General features: G+C 45.8%; 1 protein-coding gene across 4 annotated transcripts in view; it reads right to left on the bottom strand.

Annotated features, from left to right (window-relative positions):
* The window catches only part of LOC138489101 (uncharacterized), a 501,288-nt gene that overhangs the window by 252,755 nt on the left and 225,004 nt on the right, over window positions 1-23,529 (bottom strand). For 2 of the 4 annotated variants that reach the window (XM_069616698.1, XM_069616695.1), the window contains exon 3: window positions 5,413-5,500. The exons of the other annotated variants lie outside the window; for them this stretch is intronic. The gene's annotated coding sequence lies outside the window, so the exon portion shown is untranslated. The remainder of the gene's footprint in view (window positions 1-5,412; window positions 5,501-23,529) is intronic. 4 annotated transcript variants of the gene reach the window in all.

The following is a 23,529-nucleotide window of genomic DNA, read 5'->3' as shown; positions in this document are numbered from 1 at the left end:
CCTCGGTAGAAGGACAAACTAGACATGAAAATAAAGAAGAATCATCATAAAAGACTATTTTCAGAAAGAAAATGAGACAGACAGTAAGGTCCTTAGAAAGTCTGGCAAATAGCAGGAAACATTAATAGGAAATGTGTACTACTAACTACAGGTGCTCACGAGTAACCTTTCAGTTCAGACCAATATTAATTATTGACGGATTTCAAAAATACAAAGATAACAAATGTTGGTTCTGGAGAAAGCCCTTGTGGAAAGGCCTCACACCCCGCAGGCCAAAAGGTGGCGTGCCAGAGAGTATATAAAATGGCAGTCTTTAGTTATTACTTTTAGTGATAGGGCAAGTACAAAGGAAGATTTTGGAATGGGAACATTTCATTTTGGACTCACTGACAGATGAGCACCCTTATTTAGTTTTGTTAGGTAGGGAGTATTCCAGATAGCAGTAGGGCAAGATATGCAGTTTGCCTTATTTTTTAATAAAAACGACATGAATATCTATGATGTGCATCGGATGGGCTGTACCTGTCTGGGGGCAATTTAATCCCCACTTGTGTGGCTTAATTTAAGCAATTCCTTACTAAAAACAAAAATTTGGAGGATAGGGATCTCAAACAGAACTGTTTAAAAAGAAAAACAGGCAAATAGAACTACTCACTTTGAAACATCTTGAAATATTATTGTGGAATACCCTTAGATACACTCCGGATGAGCCTTCTATAACTATAGAGGTGAAACACGTGTTGAGAGTCAAAAAATGGAAATCATTAAATAAATAACTATTGCAAACTATTAAGTGTGTAAAATAATCATTTGGCTCTCACCTCGGAGGCACCCTATTGAAAACTTGGCATAAAACAGGATAAAAATGGAAAGAATTGAACAGAGGATTTTAACCAGTTGGCACAACAAAGATAATACCATCAACAAATCATCCTTTACTATTGTATTGTACAGTCAAACTAGAGGCATACACCTGTGCAGACAACTGAAACAAATACAAGGAGTCCGATTCGCCAACAGGTCGTTTTTGTGACTGTACTCTATGCGTCTAAATCCTTCTTCTGGTTCGCCACAATGATCCACTGCCTGTAAAAGTAGCCAACATTGAGCATATCCCCACTTTAGACTTACAAGCCTAATGGCTACAGAACATCATTTATTCATTAAATGTGCACAGAGAGAGTCAAGCATAAAAAGATCCGCTTCAGGGCACCAAATAAATGCAGAGGGTAAGAGCAATGGCAGTTGGCCGATGTTCAGAGAGTTAAACAAGGGGTGGGGACTCAATCTGTCAACAACAAAAAAAATCAAAAAAAGGCAGTAATATCTTCATGACGAATTGTCAAATGTTGCTTCTCATTAAGGACCAGTCCGTGTCACTGGATGGGAATCATGGGGACATAAAGGCTATTGTCTTCAGTAAGACAGCATCCGTCCAAGTATCCCTCTGAAATTCTTTAATATTTAAAATGTACAATGGTGCTACAATAAAATGTGGGTAATGAGTGAGGTGTGCATGAAGGAAACAGGCACTTCACGAGTAGAGCTCTTCGGGTTACTTATTTCAAACCTCTGAGGTATGACAGACTTCAAAGCAAAACAACGCCCCAGGCCTGCAACCACTTTCCTCCAATGCATTCCTGCCAAGGGTTATTCTCAGAAAAGGTGACCTTTGTAGAAAGCAAAGCCCCATAGGTGCTGCCCCTCACCCTAATGTTCTTAGAGTGCTCCATTCTGGGCAGGCTTCAAGCGTTCATGTTGACTGGGCCATTTTACACTTGCTTTCGTCACTTTTTTAATGCAATGTCCAGAGCACAATCCTGGTCTAGGATTATTATCCCATCAATTCAGTTTCTTTCACTTGTAACATATACTGTAGTGGCAGTTCTGGGCTGTACGGCAGGATCCTTGCCAGGAAACCTGTGCACATCACGGACACAAGGGTTCTTTTTCTGGTTAACTATTCCAGATAGCTCCCAGAATCAATCAAGAGTTCCAAGACTGAAACATTACTTTGCATTGGCTTGCAATTTAACAGTGTTCATCTATTGTGAGGTGGGTGGATCTTCATCGCCACCCCACACGGATGTTAATATTTACTTACTTTTAGACGTCTCTAACTTGATGCAACCCGTTGATAACTCGAGCATTTTTTTTATCCTTCCTGTTGGGATCTCAGTTACTTCCCAGTCTTGTCGATGTCAGCTGTACTCTTCACCAAGTATACCTCCTCCAGTGTTTTACCCTTAAAGATCTGCCTCTCAACCATTGAGAGTTTATTTAGACTTTAACAATATGATATTTTATTTGTAAAACCTTGATTGGACCCCCAAGTTGGCCTCTCTTTTTTAAATTATTTGTTTTGGTTTTGAAAAAATAGAAAGACATTTTTCACAGTTGAGCTCAATGAAATAGAAGAATTAAAGAATTAAAACTACAGCGGGCAGACCGAGGGAAGAACGCAAAAAATAAAAAGGAAAAAAAAATAAAAATACAAGAAGAGCCCAGGGGCAACGAAGGGGACCGATCACAACCTGGCAATGCTCTTTCCGGGGGCGGATGATTTCCTTTATGATAGAAAAGAGCATTTTTCCATTACTTCTACTATTGTTGCCGTCAACATGGTCTCCAGACCGACAATCAGCCTGTCCCAGAAAAACTCTGATATTAGACTCTTCCTTAGCCACAAATCTCCTAAGCAACAACAGTCTTGTTTCCCAAGTTCCTTTGCAGTCCAATAGAAGGTGTTTTAGGGATTGTAGGCTTGGAGAGTCGCATTGTCTACAGAGTTTTTTTGATTGGTCCCCCCCAAGTTTCTTCTGGCCGAAATTTCCCCAGTGTGGGCTAGATTTAGCCCGAGGCTTAAAAAGTTATTATTCCCTTGTCTGGAAACTTTTGAAGGTAGCGAGGAAGAGAACCACGTTTTTTGTCCACCTTTAAAAAAATGGAGTTGGCCTCTCAGAACCCTGCATCAGAGTACCTTCTGAAAAACCCTCTTAACAGTGTCTTTCTTCAGCCTGAAAAAGACTACTCAAGGGCAAGGAGGAGGAAGGCCGTGGTAGGGCCTTCAGGGAATTACATCAAACTTGCTGTGCTGGAACTCCCACGATTCCCAAACATTGAAAAGAGATATGCCAGGCAGAGATAGAGGAGGAAAGAGTGGTAGCGTGAGGAGAACGCTATAACGCTATATAACCCAATTTGTGGGACTTCATCTCTATAGAACCAGGGGGATTTGAGTCCCAGTAGCAGCCTGTAAGAGAACCTGTAAGAGAACGAAGCTGGTATGAGAAGTGGAATCACAAAGGCACCAAGTACTGGGCATTAGTTCAGAAGGATCACTGTGCTACAGTGATGGCTATGCTGCACCAAAGTTCTCTGCAAATGGATGGCACTGCGTGGGCAGGTGACAGGGCCTCATTTTGCATAAAGTTCTAATTGAACAGAGTGGGCTGTCTTCATTTGCACTTACTTGCAAATGGATTCCCTCTGTGCAATTATAATAGCTTCAAAGACATAGTGGAAAACAGTGGTAAAACAGGAGAAATCTCAGTTACGCCTTTTCCCCCCCACTTTCTTTCGAAAAAAGTGTAAATGCCCGCACAGAGAATTCCTATATAATCTGCCCGCTTTTAGCAATTGATAACAGATGGTGTTCCTAAGAATCCATTGGTTTTACTCCAGCATGAAAACGTCATGCCAACATATAACCAAACGTTTTTGCAGGCGGTGCACGAATGAACAGCAGGCACACATCCTGTTGCATGCCCTGGTCCCACCTGCAAAAACTATTCATATCCCCCCACCCAGATCGCTAAAAAGGTGTTAATAGATATAGCACATTATGCCCGTCTTTAGAACCTTCTTCAATGCTCATGGGGGGAGGGAGAATAAAAAATGACCCCCGCTGAGAGGCATGAGGTCTACCACATACAGCACGCACATCATCCTCTGTATGCAAGTTTACAATGCAACCGTAGCTGGGGTGCAACAGAGTGCTGTACAGAGTGCAGCTGACAAAACAGTGAAGGTGTAGCTGGGCCAGTGGTCTCCCGAAGAGATGCAAGGCGATATCCTATTTAGAGGCCATGTACTGTGGTACGAGGTTTGACATGCCATTTTGCACCATAAAGCCAAACAGAAAATGTTCTGTTAAATTGCTAAATAAGTGCACCATATTATTTTTTTTAAAAATACGACGCGGGGCAAGCGAGATCCCTTATCCTCATTCCAGTGGTCGCCCAGATCTGGATGTCAGCGTGTGCAACCCTTTTATACAGAATCCTACCGGGAAGATGGAGGAGGAAGAAGACGAACAGCCATTTTGGATATAAATACAGAGGACACTTGGACATCCAAGAGTGTGAGTGATGGTGTCACTTCCCCAGCCGCACTACCAACACCGCCATGAGAGGGGCCCAGACCTTCAAGACTGGTAAACCCACTTTAAGAGAAGAACTTTGCTTTAGCTTGTTCGTACTGGAGCTTGTGGCGGGCCCACCCTAGGCATTGATGCTCGTTATGGGTTAGGGAAGATACCCTGGGAATGGAACTGAGAGCGAAGGAGCGGTCATAACTATGCTTTACGTTCACCTCCCCCCCCCCTCCCATCTATTATTTTGCCCCTTTGGTTTTGTAACCGTCACGGAATATATGCTTATTCTATTAGATCTGCGGAGTAACTTCGCTGAAACTGCTGTGGGGACAGGACACAAAAGAAAGGGGTACCCTGCCAAATGAGGGGGTCAAAATGGTGTGCCATCTTTTTGTTCCCAAAAAAAAAAAGTGCTCTCCCATAAAGCTTTACCACTTCCATTTAGCATTCCAAGGAGTGGTCCAGCAGGGTCCGCTTAGCTGGATGACGGGGACCTCTGCACCCTTTGCGCTCCATTTCCATTCCATGAGTGCCACAGCATCTTCAAGGTTAGCACTTCACGCTTCCGTACACTTCTACGAACAGATGTAGATATTTTAGAGGAGTATATTAGAATGCACTTCAAATCTGTGCAACAGGCGGGATGTCCAAAAAGGGGCAGGCCCTGGAGACCGTGCAAAATGAGGATCGAGTTGGGATCCACAGACCAAGGTGCGGTTTCCGGACAGATCAAGGAGTACACAATGCTTTACAAGTAGCCATTCTGCTCACCTTGTCCCAATTTTATGGTGCTTGTACTAAAGATAAAACCATCCTTTCAGAATGATCCTGTGCGCGTTATTAAAGGAGCAAATTACGTGAGGAGTATCCCAAACAAGGTTGAGATGAAAACTTCCATGACACAATGAGCAAGCGCAAATATGGATTGGTTTTGTTTTATGGGGAATGTACATTCTATTAGTGGGCAGGGGGCTGTAATTCAAACGTTTAAAGATTGAAACAAGTAATTGTCGATTCATAATATCATGAACACTTACCATGGCAGCAGCGTATGGGATTTCTTGCTGGTCTACTTCACTTGAATAAGTGGCAAGGAACGGACTGACCCGGAAGTAGACACAGGAGCTGGGAGCATCGAAAGAATGTCAGCGTTAGAATAGGGTTTTGCACGATCGTAAACAAGCATTGACAAAGTCAAAAAAGGTTAGCTTTCTTTGACGCCACTTATAGCCCCATAAGTCCATATACTGGCATGGTACGCCAGGAACGATCAGTAAATTTCCAATGCAGTCTCAAATGACATAAAAGGCCTGGGAGAGAAAGATTTGCCCAACTACTGCAAGCGCACTTTCCAGCCCATCCTCATAGGCACAGATACTTTTTATGTCGGTAGAACCATCAGGTGCCCATGGACAACCTAAATATGAAAGGTAAAGCACATCACATGCTCTTGCCCTCCATTCAAATGCATCATGTGTCAAGGTACTCCCCAACACATGCTAGAAATAACTAAACATTCCCATCATTCATGCAGCCTTTTTAAAAGCAGAAGACGCAACAAGAGCACACATCCCAAAAGCCACTACCACACTTTGTGCGCCACCCCAACAGTACACTCTCTCTAACCCTTTGCAAAGGTACAGGAGTACATGTCGTAGAATGCACTACCCCCATTACATATTATAGGAAACAATATAGGACTACATAACCCACAATGCACTGTCATCTGACACAATGCCCCCCCCAGCCACCTACCACCATGATTTCGTCTCATAATGCATGCTTCATCCCGTGCAAATTGCTCCATAGGACTGCCTGCACCCACTCAGTAAAGACGCCCCCCACAGTGGATTAAACATCACAGAAAGCACTCAGCCTGACAAAGTACCAGCACATCTTTACACAACCAGAAAAAACTGAATTCCAGAGCTGGGGTACCGTTAGGGCAGAATTCCATTTTTAGGTGTTATGCGGTTCCATTTTATGAGACCCCCTAAACTATTTGCTTTTTCCACTTAGGTTTTCTAGGATCTCTAACATTTTTGTCAGGGGAACTTCTATTTAAGTCCCGCTGCCACCTCTTTTTAGTATATGGTCCTATGGTATCCCATATAGCTCCTAGAAATGGGGTGCTTTGTAAGCACCCGATTTGGGCCCTAGTGTGATTTTGTCAAGCCACATTGGCTTTAGTGAGAAGACAGGTGGCAGCTGGAATGCAGCCTATTTTTCCACACTGGGTGTCCAATATGCTTTTTTGAAGCCATTATATGTTACCGATTTATTTTTTTAAATCCTACTCTTTGCCATCTGTAACTCATTGCTGGGTTCCTCTGCAGTGTGGGTTCCATAAATGCGGTTGCCTTCCCTCCTGGATGATGAGCCACCCTTCTGGGAAGGCCGATTGTTCTTTCGGGTTATCTCAGTCGTCGTTGGTTTGGGGTTCACAAGCCTAGGTGGCATAACTGGACCTGTAAACGGAAGATCTCTACTCAATGGGTTGTTCCGCCGATCCTGAGCAGTGTTCTCCAAAACTGGCACTGTGGGGTACTTACCTTTGGGCTGGTGGGCTATTCTTGATCAGTAGTTGTGGGTTTCCTCAGGCCATCTTCTACATGGTTTGCCATCGGTGAACAATGGCCTGAATCCCGCTTTGCTTCTATTCTTCCTGGTGCTTCTGGTTTTCGAACCTGAAACTCTTGAAGAGGGGGGCCCCCCTCTGGCATTCCCTTGGGTAGATTGCTGCCTTCTCCACATGTGTGAGGTAACTCTCACTTACCAGTCTTCTCTCCATAACCACTGCTGTGTCTACAGATTTTGTCCCATCATTTCCTGTGAGGAACTTTTACTGCATTGAAAAACGTCACTTAAATAATGTATTACTTACCTACACATTTGGCCTTTTTCCGGGTCCCATAAGGGTCCGTGAAGTTTCCTACAAGAGGTTGGAATTTCAGCTTGTACTCCCCATTGTATCTGTATTTTATTTTTAAGTCTCTGAATGAGCCTGCCATCTGTGGAAATGTGGGTTATCATTTCGAACAGTAGGTTATTTTGGATTAGTGTATTTTTAGGAGTTTAATGGAAACATATGTAAACGGTATTATAAAAATAATCTAATCCTCATTTTTGGTGGCCCTCTCGATTTGGCTGTTAAAGTATTAACCCCCTTTCATCCCTTAACGTGCTATATGTAAAGTATATGGGTTTACATTTGTAGAACTAAGTACTAGAGGTAAGAGGACTATACATGCATGGTATTTTGGGTCTCGATGACCACACACACCACCACCACCACCACCACCACCACACCCCCCCCGCCGCCAAAGAAAATGTCCGAATGGTGCTTCTAGGCATACAGGTGATCTCAAAATCAGCCATTCACAGAGGCATTTATAAGACTATTAACCTTCCCAAAGACCTGATGTCTTTGGAAAATACTAGATCAAGGCTGTGTCTCCAATTCCCCTTGCCAAGATTTCAAAGCTAAAGAATGCTTCTGTGATAAGCAACGTAATCTAAACTGATCAGCGTACCCTATCTGACAACGTTTCCTCAAGCTTTCTACACTCACTATGTCCTCATTCTTCCATACGTTGCTTGTGTGTTTTTTTTTTTTTTTTTTTTTTTATTGTAACATATAGTTTAACTAAACTTTTATCACAATTCACATCAAACACGTTTTCCCTTAGTAGAAACATTCTTTTTTTTTTTTTTACCACATTCATTCTTAAATCTATAAAAAACGATATTGATTCCAACAAAAGAAGACAATACAATCATAGAGCCTCGGTCTTTGTGCAGTTCAAATCCTTAGCTGCTACATATTAGGGCATTATTAGAATCTTATCCATAAAGTTAATTGCCGCACAAATTAAATGGGTATTATTTCCAGATAACAGTGTCCACCACCACTCTTCCATATTTCCGGTTATCGGGATGAAGTTATTTAGAAAGAGAGATCTTATGTCTTTTAATTCCGTGCATTCAATTATCAAATGTTTGGAGGATTCAATGTGTGTCTTACAGAATCTGCATGAATTGGAAACAGTTTCTTTATCACGTTTCAGCCATAGCATCTCCTTTGTTTTATAGAGATTTAGTTTTAATCTTAAAAACTGATCACGATGGTATCGTGATGGGAATAGTTTTAGATATTTTGCTGTTAAATCAATACCATGAGTTACTGGACCATTATATAAAGAAGAAGCGAGGCAATTTCGTTTTTCTTCATCTTGAATCCAGATCCACAATCTTAGCTTTTTCTTAGCAATCTGCGGTAGCTTTAAAAGTATTTCTAGCTTAATGCCGGCGTGATGCAAAATCGCTCTTATTTTATCTGCCCAGCTCTTAACCAGACCATCGTGAGGGAATTCTTTGGTTGGAGCCAAGATATGATATGGAATAGCGGATGTAGGTAGATACATTTTTCTCAATAGTGCTGCCTATCTCCACAGAACTATTCCGTATAAGGATTCTATTGACAGCTCATAACGGATAGCCAACACAGAAATGTTTGACGGTAATTTTAGTATTTTTCGCCAAAAAATTCCTTCCAATCGTGGCCAAATGTCTTGATTCAAATTCCAGGCGGATTCACTCCCAAAAGTTATCGTCGGCACCACTTTTTGTTGATAGAAGGTCAAAACTGGAATCAGTGAGAATTTTCCATATTCGGCGTGTATCTTTGCTCCTTGGAGAGACAGTTTTCGCATACGATCAATTAGTTGTTGAGCCCAGTCCCATTCACGAATGGATTTATTGAATAGGACTCCTAGATATCGAATGGTGGAAGTAATTTCAATTTGTTCACCGTCGATTAACCATTTGAAATTTTTATTTCGGTGTCCTTGCTGAGGGCCAAATACGATGATTTTTGTTTTCGCTACATTCACTTCAAGATCATTTTTTTGGAGATACGATTGAAGCGAATTTAGAAGTCTTTGCATTCCGATCGGAGTTGAATCTATCAGCACCAAATCGTCAGCATAGATGGCCCAGCTGATCTGTTGCCCGTTTATTTTCGGGGGAAAGCATTTTGTTCCCTGTAATGATATAGGTAGGTCTGCCATAAATAGTTTGAAGAGCGTGGCTGCTAAAGGACATCCCTGCTTTACACCTTTCTAAGTTTCAATTTCATTTGTGAGACCTCCTTGTGTGTTGATACGAACGCTGATTCTTGTGTTCTCGTGTAAAGCCATTATAGGATCGAGTAATTCGGCTGGGCACGACCATTTCTGAAGTTTGTCCCACAGTAGGTTCCGATTAATACTATCGAATGCTTGTCGTAAGTCCACAAAAGCAAGGAATACATTTTTTGATTTTTGTAAGGCTTCCAATTTTAGTATATTTAGTAGGGTTAGATTTAATTCTGTACCAACACCTTGTGTAAATCCCGTCTGACGGGGGTCCACTATCCCAACATTAGAAGCCCATTTAGACAGTTTTTTTTGTAGAAAGGTTGCGAAAATCTTTCCGATAGTATCTAGAAGGGCAATCGGGCGATAGTTAGCAGGATCGTCCAGATTACCCTTCTTAAAAATCGGAACCACAATCGCAGATCTCCATGAATTTGGCAATTCTCCTATATTGGCAATTCTTGCGAAGATTTCTTCAATATATTGAGACCATGCTACCTTGTTCTCTTTAAGCATGATATTAGTTAGGCCGTCTGGGCCAGCTGCTCTCGAGTTGTTTAAACTTTCAATTGCCACCAGGATATCTTCCGCTGATTCACACACATTCCATTTAGTCTTCTTCATTGATGTTATTGGCATCACATTTTTAGATGATTTTTTGAAGACGAGTCTAAAGTGGATCTCCCACATCTTTGAGTTAATTCCATTTGCCATCATAGCGTTTTGATTTAGCAATCCTTGATTTAGAATTGTCCATATCTCTCTGGTGTTGTGTTTCTTAATGAGGTTTAGTATCGTTTCCACTCTTTCTTGATCTCGAATTAGAGCAAAGGACTTCAGCCAATTTCGATATTTTTGTTTTCTTTTTTTAATAGCATTGAATGATTGCGTGCCTAGCTTTTTTTTCAGGCTTCTGATGTCTCTGTGCAGTGCTTTTTTTGCTGCACTAATTGTTGCACTGTAGACATGTTTATTCGATCGCGAGATGATTTTATTCCCTTGTGTCTTGATTTTAAATTGCTGAAGCAAAGGCGCATAATTTATTTTACTTCTTGTCGTTCTCACATCAGACATTAAGGTTTTCTTTAGAGTATTTATTTGTTGATTGCTGATTCTCAATCTGTTCGCCCCATTGTTAATCTCCAGGTTCCCTGTTTGTGATGCTGCCAAGGTTTCGGAGGGCATCCTCCAGGTTAGCTTAAGAGCATCATGATCGCTATTTTCCGTTCTTATAATTCTCAGCTGATCAATTTTGCATAACAAATGTTTTGTAGACCAAATGTAGTCTAATGTTTTAAATGAATTATTCCGGTGCCAAGTATAACTCGGGGGGATGTCTCCTCTAACATTTCCATTTAGCATTTGACAATTTCTTAGTTCCAGTTCGGTTTTCCAGCGTTGCCCACGGGCTATCTTTTGTGACTTTGAATTAGACGTGTGGGGCGATGGCCATTCTGGGTTTTCAAGCCATGAAAAATTCAGGTCTCCACAAATAATGACTGTCAGATCTATTGGGTCAGCCATACAGATATCAATTATTGCTGTTACTGATGTTATAAATGCTTTGGTCGAGATCATGGCCGGATTCCAGTATGTGTTTATGATCAATAGTCGAGAGATCTTCATATCTTTCTTTTGCGTGCTTTGCAATAGTGTGCTCTGCACGAATAGATTTGGATTTTCACTTCTGATCACCTTCCATGCGTTATTGATTTTTATCATCGTCACTAGCCCCGAGTACGGACGGCCTTTAGAGTTTTTTCCGGCAGGATTTAACAAGATTTCATATCCATCTCTGACAGGCACTTCTCGTAACCATGTTTCCTGCAAACAAATTGCTAGATTTTCTCGAAGTGTAAAGGGCAATTCATTAAATAAATGTATGAAACCCCTTGTATTCCATGAAATCAGAGATGAACGAACCTCCTTGTGTTTTATTTGCTGTTAATGATGATTGAGTTGCCTCGATTTAGAGTTCTCTGATCTTCTCTTGTGCATGACGTCCATTCTTGTAGATTTTTTTATTGGTGACTTTGATTTTCTTGAATTCTGTTCAATTGTTCGTCTCTCTCCTTTCCAATGGACATTATCATGCTCATGAGTTACCTTTTCATTGTCAGTTAATTCAATTTCAATCTCAGATGACAGCTCAAATCCAAAGAAGAGTAATTCATCCTTTGCTGCCAATAACGTTTTTTTAATTATTTGCGACTATGTGCAGTCTCACCCAATCAGAGCGTTTTTCAGTCACATATTCGACAATCAAGATGTCTTCCGAGGTTATTGTCCTAAGTGAGGGAATACAGTGTAGGAGTTTCATTACATTTCTTCGATTGAGATTTACTTCATTTTTATTACTCAATATGTTTTCAAGTTCTAATTTCCAAACAGATGTCTGACACTCGTTCTTATTCTGATGCACCTCGCTTGAAGAGTTTTTAGCTAGTTTCTTTTGCTGAGCTTGCGTCAATTTTGGATTTAACGTACATAGCTTATAATCATTTCTTCCTTCATTTGATCGTGAATTTGGATTACTCACAATCCCCAATGATTGTCTTCTAGATGTAATTGACTGGTCTTCAATACAGTCAGCTAACTTTGACTCTTCTCCTTCTACTGAATAAGTTGATAGATCGCATAGCTCAACAGACACATTTGATAGAGAGTCTATTCCATCTTCCAATTCAACTCTTGGACGTTTATTGGGATTTTTCTTTTGTGCATCTGTGTGGTACTCATGATTAATAGTCTTCGTTTCGCTATTAAAATTTGATAAAGCTTGTGATGGAGCCTTTCCATTGCGTTCAAAGAGTCCCACCTTCGGAGGTGTTGATAAGTTCCTTATAAATTTCTTAGAGCTGTTGGACTTTCTCATTTGGATGCCATTCGATTTAGTTGGCTTAGTTTTTACTATGTTCTTTTGTTGCACTTGTGGGACTACCTTCTCATCAGACACCAAGGTTTTGGCAGGACCGGTAAATATGTCATAGGAAATTTGCTTTTTTTTTTTGCGTCCAAAGTTGAACTTGGAACTTGCTCATTGTTAACACCAGCTATTTGAGAATTATCAGTTTCTAATAGTCTTTGAGCTGGTTCGTTACCAGACTGTGAAGGACTTAGCGATAGAGACTTTTCTTGCTGGAGAGGAGAAGCAGTCGCAGGTGGTACTTTTGCCATCCCTTGTAAATCTTGGAGTTTGTTTGACATTGCTATTTCAGAGGCCTGCTGAATAGACTCTAAAGAGCCCTGTAGCGAGTTACTCGTTGCAATCAGCTGACTGGTCTTTTTTTCCGTGATCTGTGAGGACTCTTTCTCTGAAGTGAGTGATACTGGGACATGGTTCATCTCACACTTAGTATTGTGGTTGCACGTTAGCAGCTCTGTTGCAGTAGATTTTCTTGCATTATGACGGATCCACTTTGTGCATTCTAATACTGCCTCTATCAGTTCAGATTTATCCGTCAGTTCTTTGATTGCAATGTCACTCAAGCGATTTTGCCATTTTAGGGATGCTTCTGCTTCTATGTCTAATCGATGTTGAAGATGCTGATTAACAGATTCCATTGTCGTTAGTTTTGTTTCCAGATTTCCGATCATCGCGCCTTGGTCCTTTATTGCTTCATACAAGGCTTCATATAATTTTGTGAATGGTGTAAGGGCTATTGTTGTGGCCGCCAATACATTATTATGTATTTGTAAAGTTGCCGCAGTGGAAAGATTACATTCGAGGCTATTTCCATTTTCCATCTCTAGCTGTGTTTTTGTACCAGTACCTGAGGAAACATGACCCACTGCACTCCTTAGATTCGGCATTGCTGCACTGTCATTTTCTGTTAAGTTCTCTTCCAGATTTTTTGATATTGTTAGTATGCTCTTTGCGAACAATGGCGTATCTGGTTTCCTATATGGTGTACTTGTGCGTTCTTTCGTGTTGTTAAAGTGAACGTCATTTGTGTTTCTCGTTGATTGCAATTCCTTTAGCTTTCCATGTCTCTGAGACTGTGCAGTGGAGGGAGATGGAAAGTTTTTTGCAAAACTCTCATCTAGCCTTTCCTTCATTGCTTCAAAGTCCGTTTTTAATCGCTCTGTTGACCGGAGTTCACGGAGTTCACGTGCTGCTAATTCATTTGAGAGCAGGTTAGGACCAGCTGGTATTTTCGTGTTCAAGTTGGATTTCTTAGATGGGAGTTCTAAAGCCTCAACCTGCGTTTTCTCCCACTGCTTGGAAATGCAGCTTGTGCTATTTGTTATGGCTGCTTTATTGCACAGTTCAATCTCAGCTACAGGCAAGTCAATGCAAGCAGACGAGACGCAGTTATTTGAAGTGAGGTCAATTAGACTGTCGTTTGCGCCATTTTGTAACTCGCTACTTGAATCCGTTACATTTATTGGCTTATTGAATTGCACCACTGGCGTATCAGATACTTGTGATTGTTTCTAGCCCATCTGTCTGCAGTGATATTTGCGCAAATGGATGTACAGCTTCTTTGAAGCTATTAAGCAGGTTATTTATTCGATTTCTATCGCTTGATGCAATTTGTGGCGATTTTGATCGAGTGTCAATGTCATGCTCTGGATTTCTAACCTCGAGTAATTCCGTACCAGTGATATCAAACGGGGATGCAAATGAAGCATTGTTTTCTTCTATTTGTCGATCTTCAAAGAATGTCTTGTTACTTTCACTGCGTTTAGTAAATGACAAGGACAGTGGCAGCGGCCTGAAGCTAGTCTCAGATACTCCCGCCCGGCATCTAGCGGCCGATATAGTTAGCGGGAGCACTACTTGTGTGCTTGCCTTATTACTTTGAGAATGTTCGTTATGACCGCTTACCTTGCTTTCTTCATGGGGCTTTGCAGTATCTAGCTGCCGCCGCTGTTGTGAGGTCTTTTGGCGGGTCAGCGGGCCAGGAACCACTGCCATGAATTTCTCCATGAGCCCCTCTCTTTCGCGTCCTGTAGCGGACTGGAGCAGACTGGACTCTACTCGGGACTCCGCGCGGCGCTTCACGCCTGGAGTCACTATTTGTAGGGAGGGGACTCCACTTAAAGTCGCAGTAGCTCGTTGCTGCAGCTCCTCGCTAAATGAAAGAAACAGAGTAGACTGGAGCAGACTGGACTCTACTCGGGACTCCGCGCGGCGCTTCGCGCCTGGAGTCACTATTTGTAGGGAGGGGACTCCACTTAAAGTCGCGGTAGCTCGTTGCTGCAGCTCCTCGCTTTATCACAGAGGCCCCGACTCTCAAGCACATAGGACTTTGTATGGAGACGATATGCACTGACGCGGTGGGCTGACCCTGTAGGTAACGGCCTGCTGCCCAATTTAAGGGCTGGAGCGCAGTGAGGGTCCCTTAACGAGGGTGGAGGTGCCACTACCGAAAGGGTCGGCCCACCGACTCTGGCATATCCTGCCTTTCCATCTCGTTGCTCACACGAGACCATGCGCTACATCCACTACTGTGAAACGGAACACAAAGGAAGTACAACTGCTTGCTATGGAACGCTTAACTGATATTTGCCATGTAATACTATGTTTTTATGGCTCCACATTCACACGATTGATCAGCCTGACGTGATCAAGAACGAGATCCACCCCCCCCCCATCAGACCATACCTGGTTCATTGAGAACGTGACACAAACCCACATGTTATGCCCTTTCCATTTGTAAACTCTGGACTGATCCTTTTCCAAGATGGCACCCATGGTGTATAACCACGTTCTGCCATTTTGTGCTTCTACGAGACATCTTGCAGGCACAGTGACCATGGAAACGGAAGTAACAAAGTAACGCTGTGCACCCTTGTGGAAAGTTTCTGACATGCACTGCTAGGCAAATAAGTAATCCGCTGTTTGCGGGTAAGTCTATACACATTTATTGACTTATTCAATATTGGGGTCGTTTGTTATGTTCAACTACCAGTACATTTCGGACACTTGCTACAATTGTAGCAGACTACATTGGTAACGAAGAACCCTGTTCCGTGTTGCACTCTGTATTACTGTGGCAGTAATGTAATGTAAGGAAATCCTGGCACAGAAATATACTCTTTCACCCTACGGAGAATAGCTAGTTGCTGATCTAATTCCAAGGGCTTTATTAGTATAGGAAGCTTTGATGCTGTCCTAATCCCACACTGACAATTTCCAAATTATTTATAAAACCTGGCGGTTCATGTGTACAGAGACAAGCCTTTGATGGGAGCCATTTACAGAAATGTTGAGCATTCATACTACGGGCCACTGTAAGGTTTCTCAGAATCCGTAGAGATGGAACCAGACTTGGACCCGTAGTGTAGCAGTAGAATTCGTTCTGCAAATATAACCCTCTGAACACCAAAGGTAATTACAGAGGGATCTATTAGCCGAAAGATAAGGGACACCACACGAACGACCAGGCGCTGCAGGAAAACAAGAGGAATAAATTAGATCACGGATTATAACCAAGATACAGTAGAAGGGAAAGCAGTTGATTAGAACTGACCAGACTAAGGGTTCTACCAGGATGTTCTGGTCGAAGTAAATAACAAGGCTGAGCCAAGATGTGGACTAGGAGAAAGCACAAGAGAGAGAGAGTGATGTTACTCGTTAGAAACAATAAAAAAAGCAGTGGGAAAAGGGCAGTAGTTGACAGAATGAAATTGAATGCTTACCACTGGTCCTGACGTAGATGGCGTACCAAAGCAACACCCAGTTTAGTAGTACCTGAACCGACGACACAAGGATGCCTAAGCGGAAGGAGGCAGTCTCTAGTCCAAACTCTATCCCGCCGGCACGAGGACGCCTAACGACTAGAGCAGGATGGCAGTCTCAAGTTCCACGCTTTTCGTACACTTGGGTGTAATTGGTAGGTTTTCAGAACCAAGATGAGGTGTTCCTTGAAGAGGTAAATATGCCAGCAATCCAATGGACAGATTGTAAATTCGAGTTCCAAGTTAGATGCAAGTGGAGGCAAGCAGATTCCAAGCGGCAGGCAGAGATTTGTAAGGGAGCGTTCCGGGTCCGGTACATGTGTAGACCAGCAGGTTCCAAGCGGCAGGTAGAGACTGGTGAGTGAGCGTTCCGGGTTCGGTACACGTGTAGACAAGCGGATTCCACTGGCGGGCAGAGACTGGTAAGTGAGCGTTCCGGGTTCGGTACACATGTAGACAAGCAGATTCCAAGCGGCAGGCAGAGACTGGTAAGTGAGCATTCTGGGTTCGGTGCACATTAAATACCAAGGAAAAGGTAAAGGAGCAAGGAAGGGCAAAGGGCAAGGAGAAACACGAAGCACAAGATGTAGTCGCGGCTGATTTCAAAATCAGAAGCAAAGAGCAGGCAACCCGGAAGTCTTTAAGTAGGTTGCCAAGTAAACGCGTTCCTAACGTCGCCCGTAACGCGGGGGACGCAAAGGATGCCAAAGTCGCCATGGCAACCCATATCCATGAAACCTATGGAATCGGGTATGGAGAGAGTGCTGATCCACGTTCTGTTTATTCTTACGAGGAAAAGAACGCAAAGAAACAAGTAACCAGGCCAGAACCTGACAGCCACTCTCTCTTTATGCCACCATATGGGCTATGCGAGATAGCTACTGCTCACTATCTATAGATAGCTGTAACATCCATTACGCATAAAACTATTTGTATTTTATTTTTAAAGAGTGCACCATAGCATAACTCTACATATATTTGTACAGGCCTATGGCTTAATGTGGTGCATTATGTCACTTCCCTCCTAGGTGGTCCGCAGCACAGCAAATTGTGCGACTAACCACTTCCAAACTACTTGGTTATTTACTTTTAACCAATTTGAACCATAATCACAACCGTGACCTGTGAGTATCTCTTTCATGTGTATTTACCCAATAGTCTGCAAAACCAATTGTGTGCTAGTTTGTAAACACAAGTAGGGATTCTGTTCTCTTTTTATTTTTTTCTAGGTTTCGATCGAAGGTCTCCCTAAACAATTGAATGCGAGATCGTTCCAATTATACAATTGAGTTTGGGATCTATGTTATCATTGCGCCGCCCAACTGTGACGCCGAAAATGCCGACGGCAGTTACGGCGCGGCGCAGTGATCATATGGATCACTGTGCCCCCTCCCAACACAAACACACTTACCTTTAGGGCGGCACACTTCTGTGTGTGCTGCCCGCTCTCTGCGATCCCTGCAGTGTCAGCTCCTCACACTAACGTGGGTTGAAGCTGACGCAGCAGAGTGCTTTTCATTTGTTTGTTTTTTTATTTTTTAACGTGTCCCCAGCTTTTCGAATTGGTAAGCGGGGCACACCCCAGACCCCCGTTACTGTGCCCAGGAAGAGCGGGGGACAACCCCGCAACCCCTGCTCTGCTTGGGCACAGTAAATATCACCCTCATTTTGTGCGCCTCCAAAGTCGCAGCGACTGCGGGGGACGGACAAATGAGGGCGACATTTTTGTACGATACCTTGAGTTTGGATACATATCAGTAGTTGCTAATTGAGTTGAAACCACTGAAAGCAGATAAGCCTTGCAGTTACTAGAGAGAACAGTCCTGAAGAAGGTGGCATTAACCACATAGACCACCGAAACTGGTTTATACACACACTGGAGATGGTGGGAGGCTTTCTGCCACAAACAACGCTATAGCAACAGGGAGACTTAAAAACCATAACGTCTAACCCGGTGGCTTAGTCTTTATAGCTGGTTTTAATTCTTAACTAGGAGTTAAGCTTTCAATTGGGGAAACATTCACCCTCAGTATGTTCTAATAAAGCGGACGGTCGACGAATTAGGAGAAAAATATACCTAAAAATACAGTTACTTATCACTTCTTATTCTGCCCACTGTTAGACAGGCAGCACACCAGGGTTGACTAGGGATTTCCAGGGTAATTCATAGAAATACGCACAAAAGTGGCGCACGCGGCTGGCGCACAGTGTCCCCGTACGATACACTGCGCCAGCCGCGTGCGAAAAAATCCTTTTCATCGCACAGCGTATTCATGGATTTTAGCCTCCGAAACCAGCCGTGGCGCAGAGTGGCGCAGCGACCCTGCAGCAGCGCCAGTTACGCCCCCAAGAACGCCCTTGCGCAAGGAAAAGCCTTCAAAATTTCCAAACCATCGCAAAGGGCTGCGCTAACCCTGGACCAGTTCACAGGGCTGCCAAACAGCAAACGGCAAGTGGGGAACGTGTATTTCAGTGGTCCGCAGGAAGTTTCACACGCGATTGTCCTGGGTACATGTACATCAGGGGTGCATGGGAAGTAACACACGCGATTCCATCAGGGCACGTGTATTCCAGGGGTGCGCGGGAAGTATCACACGCAAAAGCAGCAGGGTACGTGTATTTCAGGGGTGCGCAGGAAGTATCACACGCAATTCCATCAGGGTACGTGTATTCCAGGGGTGCACGGGGAGCACCACACGTGAATTGCACGTGTGGGTCCTCCCAGGTGTTCCCTCTACACCCTCCACGGCCCCTGCAGGCAGCCCACACCACAGGGGCCTACCCTGCACATGTCCGGCTGGCAGCCCATCCACCATGCCCATGCCCCCCAGCCAACCCACATGTCACCTTGCACTACTGCCCACCAACGCATGTCCCCCCCTGCACCCCCAGCCCCCAGGGGCACCCTCCACCAGGCCCCCACACATGTCTCCCATCACCCCCACCCCCCAGCAGTGCAGGGGCACCCTCCACCAGGTCCCCACTCATGTCTCCCACCACCCCCACCCCCCAGCAGTGCAGGGGCACCCTCCACCAGGCCCCCACTCATGTCTCCCATCACCCCCACCCCCCAGCAACCAGGGGCACCCTCCACCAGCCCCCCACTCATGTCCCCCTGCACCCCCACGCCCCAGCAGTGCAGGGGCACCCTCCACCAGGCCCCCACTCATGTCTCCCATCACCCCACCCCCCAGCAGTGTAGGGCACCCTCCACCAGGCCCCCACTCATGTCCAACTCATGTCTCCCATCACCCCCACCCCCCAGCAGTGCAGGGCACCCTCCACCAGGCCCCACTCATGTCTCCCATCACCCTCATCCCCCAGCAGTGCAGGGGCAGCCTCCACCAGGCCCCCACTCATGTCTCCCATCAGCCCCATCCCCCAGCAGTGCAGGGGCAGCCTCCACCAGGCCCCCACTCATGTCTCCCATCACCCCCACCCACCAGCAGTGCAGTGGCAGCCTCCACCAGGCCCCCACTCATGTCTCCCATCACCCCCACCCCCCAGCAGTGCAGGGGCAGCCTCCAACAGGCCCCCACTCATGTCTCCCTGCACCCTCAACCCCCAGCAGTGCAGGGGACCCTCCACCAGGCCCCCACTCATGTCCCCCAGCCAACATGTCATCACAATCTAGATCCCCGGCCCTTATGGTCAGCCTCCAAATGCCAAACACCCACCCGAGTATTGCATCCACCCACTTAGAAATGGCAATAACATGATAGAACCCCAATTGCAAGTTTGGAAATGAACACATGTCCCTCACATACACCCAATGGGTGTCAGTGAATGTCAAAACCCATATCATGATATGCATGAAACCAATGAGATGATACTACACATTGAAGTTTGAAGAAAAAACATGTATTAAAAGCAACATAAATTGAATCAAAAATAAACAATGGAAATTTAAAAATAAAAAAGCAGGTCTGTGAAATAATGCAAAACCACAAATCAAAATCCAAAGGAAAGGTGTCCAAAGTGACAGTCCACAAAAGTAAATCCAATGGAAAATTAAAATCGAAAACCATTGCTCCATTGGTAAATCATAAAAAAAAAATGAAAATCCAAAAGTCAACTATATACAGATAAACAAACCAGGGTCCATGATCCCAACAGAAGAAATGAAACCCATCTAATAACACTACCTAAAAACAAAAAATATATACAAAAATGTGGCCCATTCTCCCAAAGGTCCAAAAAAAATGCAAAACCAAAGGAAACCTAACACTAACTATATAACTATTTACAAGGGCAGCGGGCTAGTCCGACGGCTCACTTCGGGATGTTCCGGGACAGGGCATCATCGAACTCCTGCTCAATGTCCCAGAGGCGGTCCTCCTCCATGGCCCCGAGGGCCCGCAGGGCCGTCCACATGTTCACCCCAAACTCCCTGCGGATTGCCTCGAGGCACTCGGCCCGCCTCAGGGGCCTCTGTATGGAGTTCTCCGCCCTGACCATCGTGAGCCGTGCCTCTTCCGCCCGTTGCCGCTCTGCATCTATGGCGTGGCCCAACCGCTGCCACACGGAAGACACTACCCGTCCTGGGTCCTCCTGCCCTCCGGCCGATGCCTGCCCCTCCGATGTCGAAGGCCCTGAGCCATCATGGCTCCCACCACGTTGCTTCTGCTGCTGTGCCTCTGCCCGTGCACTGCCTCCTGCTGCCTGCACATCCTCCGCTGGCTGGGGTGCAGTCGTTGATGTGGCCACCCCTGCTGGACGTTCGACTCCCGACTGTGGCAGGGATGCCTCCTCCAACCAGCCTGGCCGCACCGTCAGAGGCAGCTCCACAGGGCACCCAGGTGACTAATGGGTGGGAAGATGGCACGGAGGACGACTGGCGCATAGGGGGTTCAGTTGAGGAGGGGGTCTGAGCAAGCCCCATCAAACGGAGGAATCCGGCCTGGGTGACCTGTCCCAGTAGGCCGACGCGGTCAACGAGCCATTCGAGATGACGTGCAGTCTCCTCATGAAAAGACTGCAGGTCACCTCGCATGGCCCAATGACGCAACGCCACACCAGTCAGGACAGGATCAATCCGGACACGGATAGCCACGTCCGCAGGCAGAGGAAGGCCAGTTGTCGTGAGTGCATCCCCTGCCTGAAAACGGGTCTGGACATAGGCATCCCTGCTGGTGCAAGATGATGCAGTGACAGGATCAGGGACAGGATTGCACACAGGCGCCTCCGCGGCGACCTGTGCTGCCTCCTGTCCCTGGACCTGCACTGCACCATTAGCACCAGTGGAATCCCCACCTCCAGACCCCGTCTCCGTTGCTTGCATGGCCTCCTCCTCCACCAAATCCCCCCACCAACCTGGATGACTCCGTGCCATCTTCCCCCGTTGGGCCCTGTGGGGTCCCAGCTGCCCCTTCTGCTGCCGAGGAGTCCAACTCCGACCTCCGCCTCTTGGACCTCCCCCTGGCAGCTGCGGCCTGGGACGCGGCCCCGGACTCCTCACTCCCCGACGAGATCACAACCTGGGAGGGGAGCCGGGCCTTGCATCTTCGGCTGGCGGTGCGATCCCCGCCGCTGTGCTCCACAGCACCTTCTCCGCCCTCTTCATCAGTTGACGCTGCAGACAGGGAGAAATAAAACAGGCATCAGGGCACTGTACAATGGACACATACACACATGACAGTTGCACATGAGTGGCATTGGTAAACCTCAGACATGGCATCACAATTGGCAACACACGTCATTTCAACTTGCACACATGAGCCATACCACAGCCACATCGCAACTGCCAGCACCATCCATACACATACAACAGCATGAGCAGGCAAAGGTGAGCCAGACATCACATGCAACACAGGGAGTGCACTACACATGCACGCACACCACACTTGCATGCATGTGTACACCTCAGCCAACTGTCACAGTGTTCAGATGGGCATCCATGTCACATCTGCCAATCAGGCTTCCACATCCCGCTGTCACATGCATCCATGTTGCATCACTGTTGCACCCTTTTCAAATACACACACATGCACATGTACACAGTGCTGATACATGCAGCAGAAAACAACATACATGCGTGACATCACGAACATGCCTACTTACATACACATTCATCCAAACATGTGTGCCCACACAACTGAATTTGGCATGCAAGCCTACACACACAAGCACCATCCATGTCTCACACATGACAGCCCTCGCATGTGTTAGCCTCACGGCCCTGTACACCCCCACCCATACTCGGCCCCATACAAACAGATGTGCAACCGGCACACTACTGGCACATCACCATACGCACAACTTACAATCATGATGCATGTACACTTACCGCTCGACTCCAGACGGGTCTGCCTCTCAAGGACCTGGATGTGGAGCGCTGGGGATATGCGTTCCAGGACCCTCATCTGATCTTCCGTCAAGTGGCCCCGGCGGCCCTTAGCATCCGCTGCCTTCAAGAGGCGCCAGGCCTTGTTGAGGGTCCTGGACCTGAAGTCCTCCCAGCGCTTCTTGACATGATGGAATAGTCGGACTGCCACCCCCTCCGCGTTGATGGCAGTCACGATGTCCGTCCAGATCCGAGTCCGTCCTTCCTTGTCGGCACGCACACTTCCGAAGAGGGCATCATAATGCCCCAGGACTTGCTCCAGCAGGACACCAACTTCCCTGGCACTGAAGCTGGTGCCCCGCTGCCTCTCTGGCCGGGGGTTGTCAGTGGTGCCAGATGTTGCAGTGCCCGACATGACAACCCCAGAGGCAGGAGTGGGTGGGCAACTGGGTCCTGGGGCTGGGCTGTGGAGCAATGGAAGCCCAGTCGGGAGTCTCCGGTTCCAGCAGGGGTGGTCACAGCAACAGCACCCCTGGCTGATGTGCAGGCAGCAAATGGCAGGGCACGTGGGCAGCAGGCAGTCAGGCAGCAGCAGATGGCAGGTGGGAGCGTGCTCAGGGCTCTGGGGGGCAGTAAATCGGCTTTCTGGGCAGGAGCGTGGTCTTCCGTGTGCTTACGCGTGACCAGCTTGATACGGAGTGATTTGGCACGTGAAAATCAGGCACGTCTGCGTGTAATTCGAGGAAAGGCCCTTAGCGCGTAAGCGCGTCTGCACGCATACCCGATTTCATTGGCCCAAAGGCCCCCATGCGCAGCTATGGCGTTACGCGCATGGCCGTAGAGAATGGCGCGTGTAAAAAAAATATACACGTCCGAGTGTCAAAGCGTGTAATTGGTGGAAATGGCCTCATCGCGTATGCGCGTCTGACGTGTGTATAAAAGGTACGTGTAGAACGCCATTTCCTTGTACGTGCTTTTCGTGGAGAGCGAGTGGGTGAAATCTGTACTTCTTGTCGGTTCACACGCGATTTACTTCACGGCGTTTCAAG

Source organism: Ambystoma mexicanum, chromosome 9 (genome assembly GCF_040938575.1).
Source record: "Ambystoma mexicanum isolate Mex_15411 chromosome 9, UKY_AmexF1_1, whole genome shotgun sequence".
In the NCBI taxonomy this organism is placed as follows: Eukaryota; Metazoa; Chordata; class Amphibia; order Caudata; family Ambystomatidae; genus Ambystoma; species Ambystoma mexicanum.
This window is presented reverse-complemented; position numbering and strand designations above follow the sequence as displayed.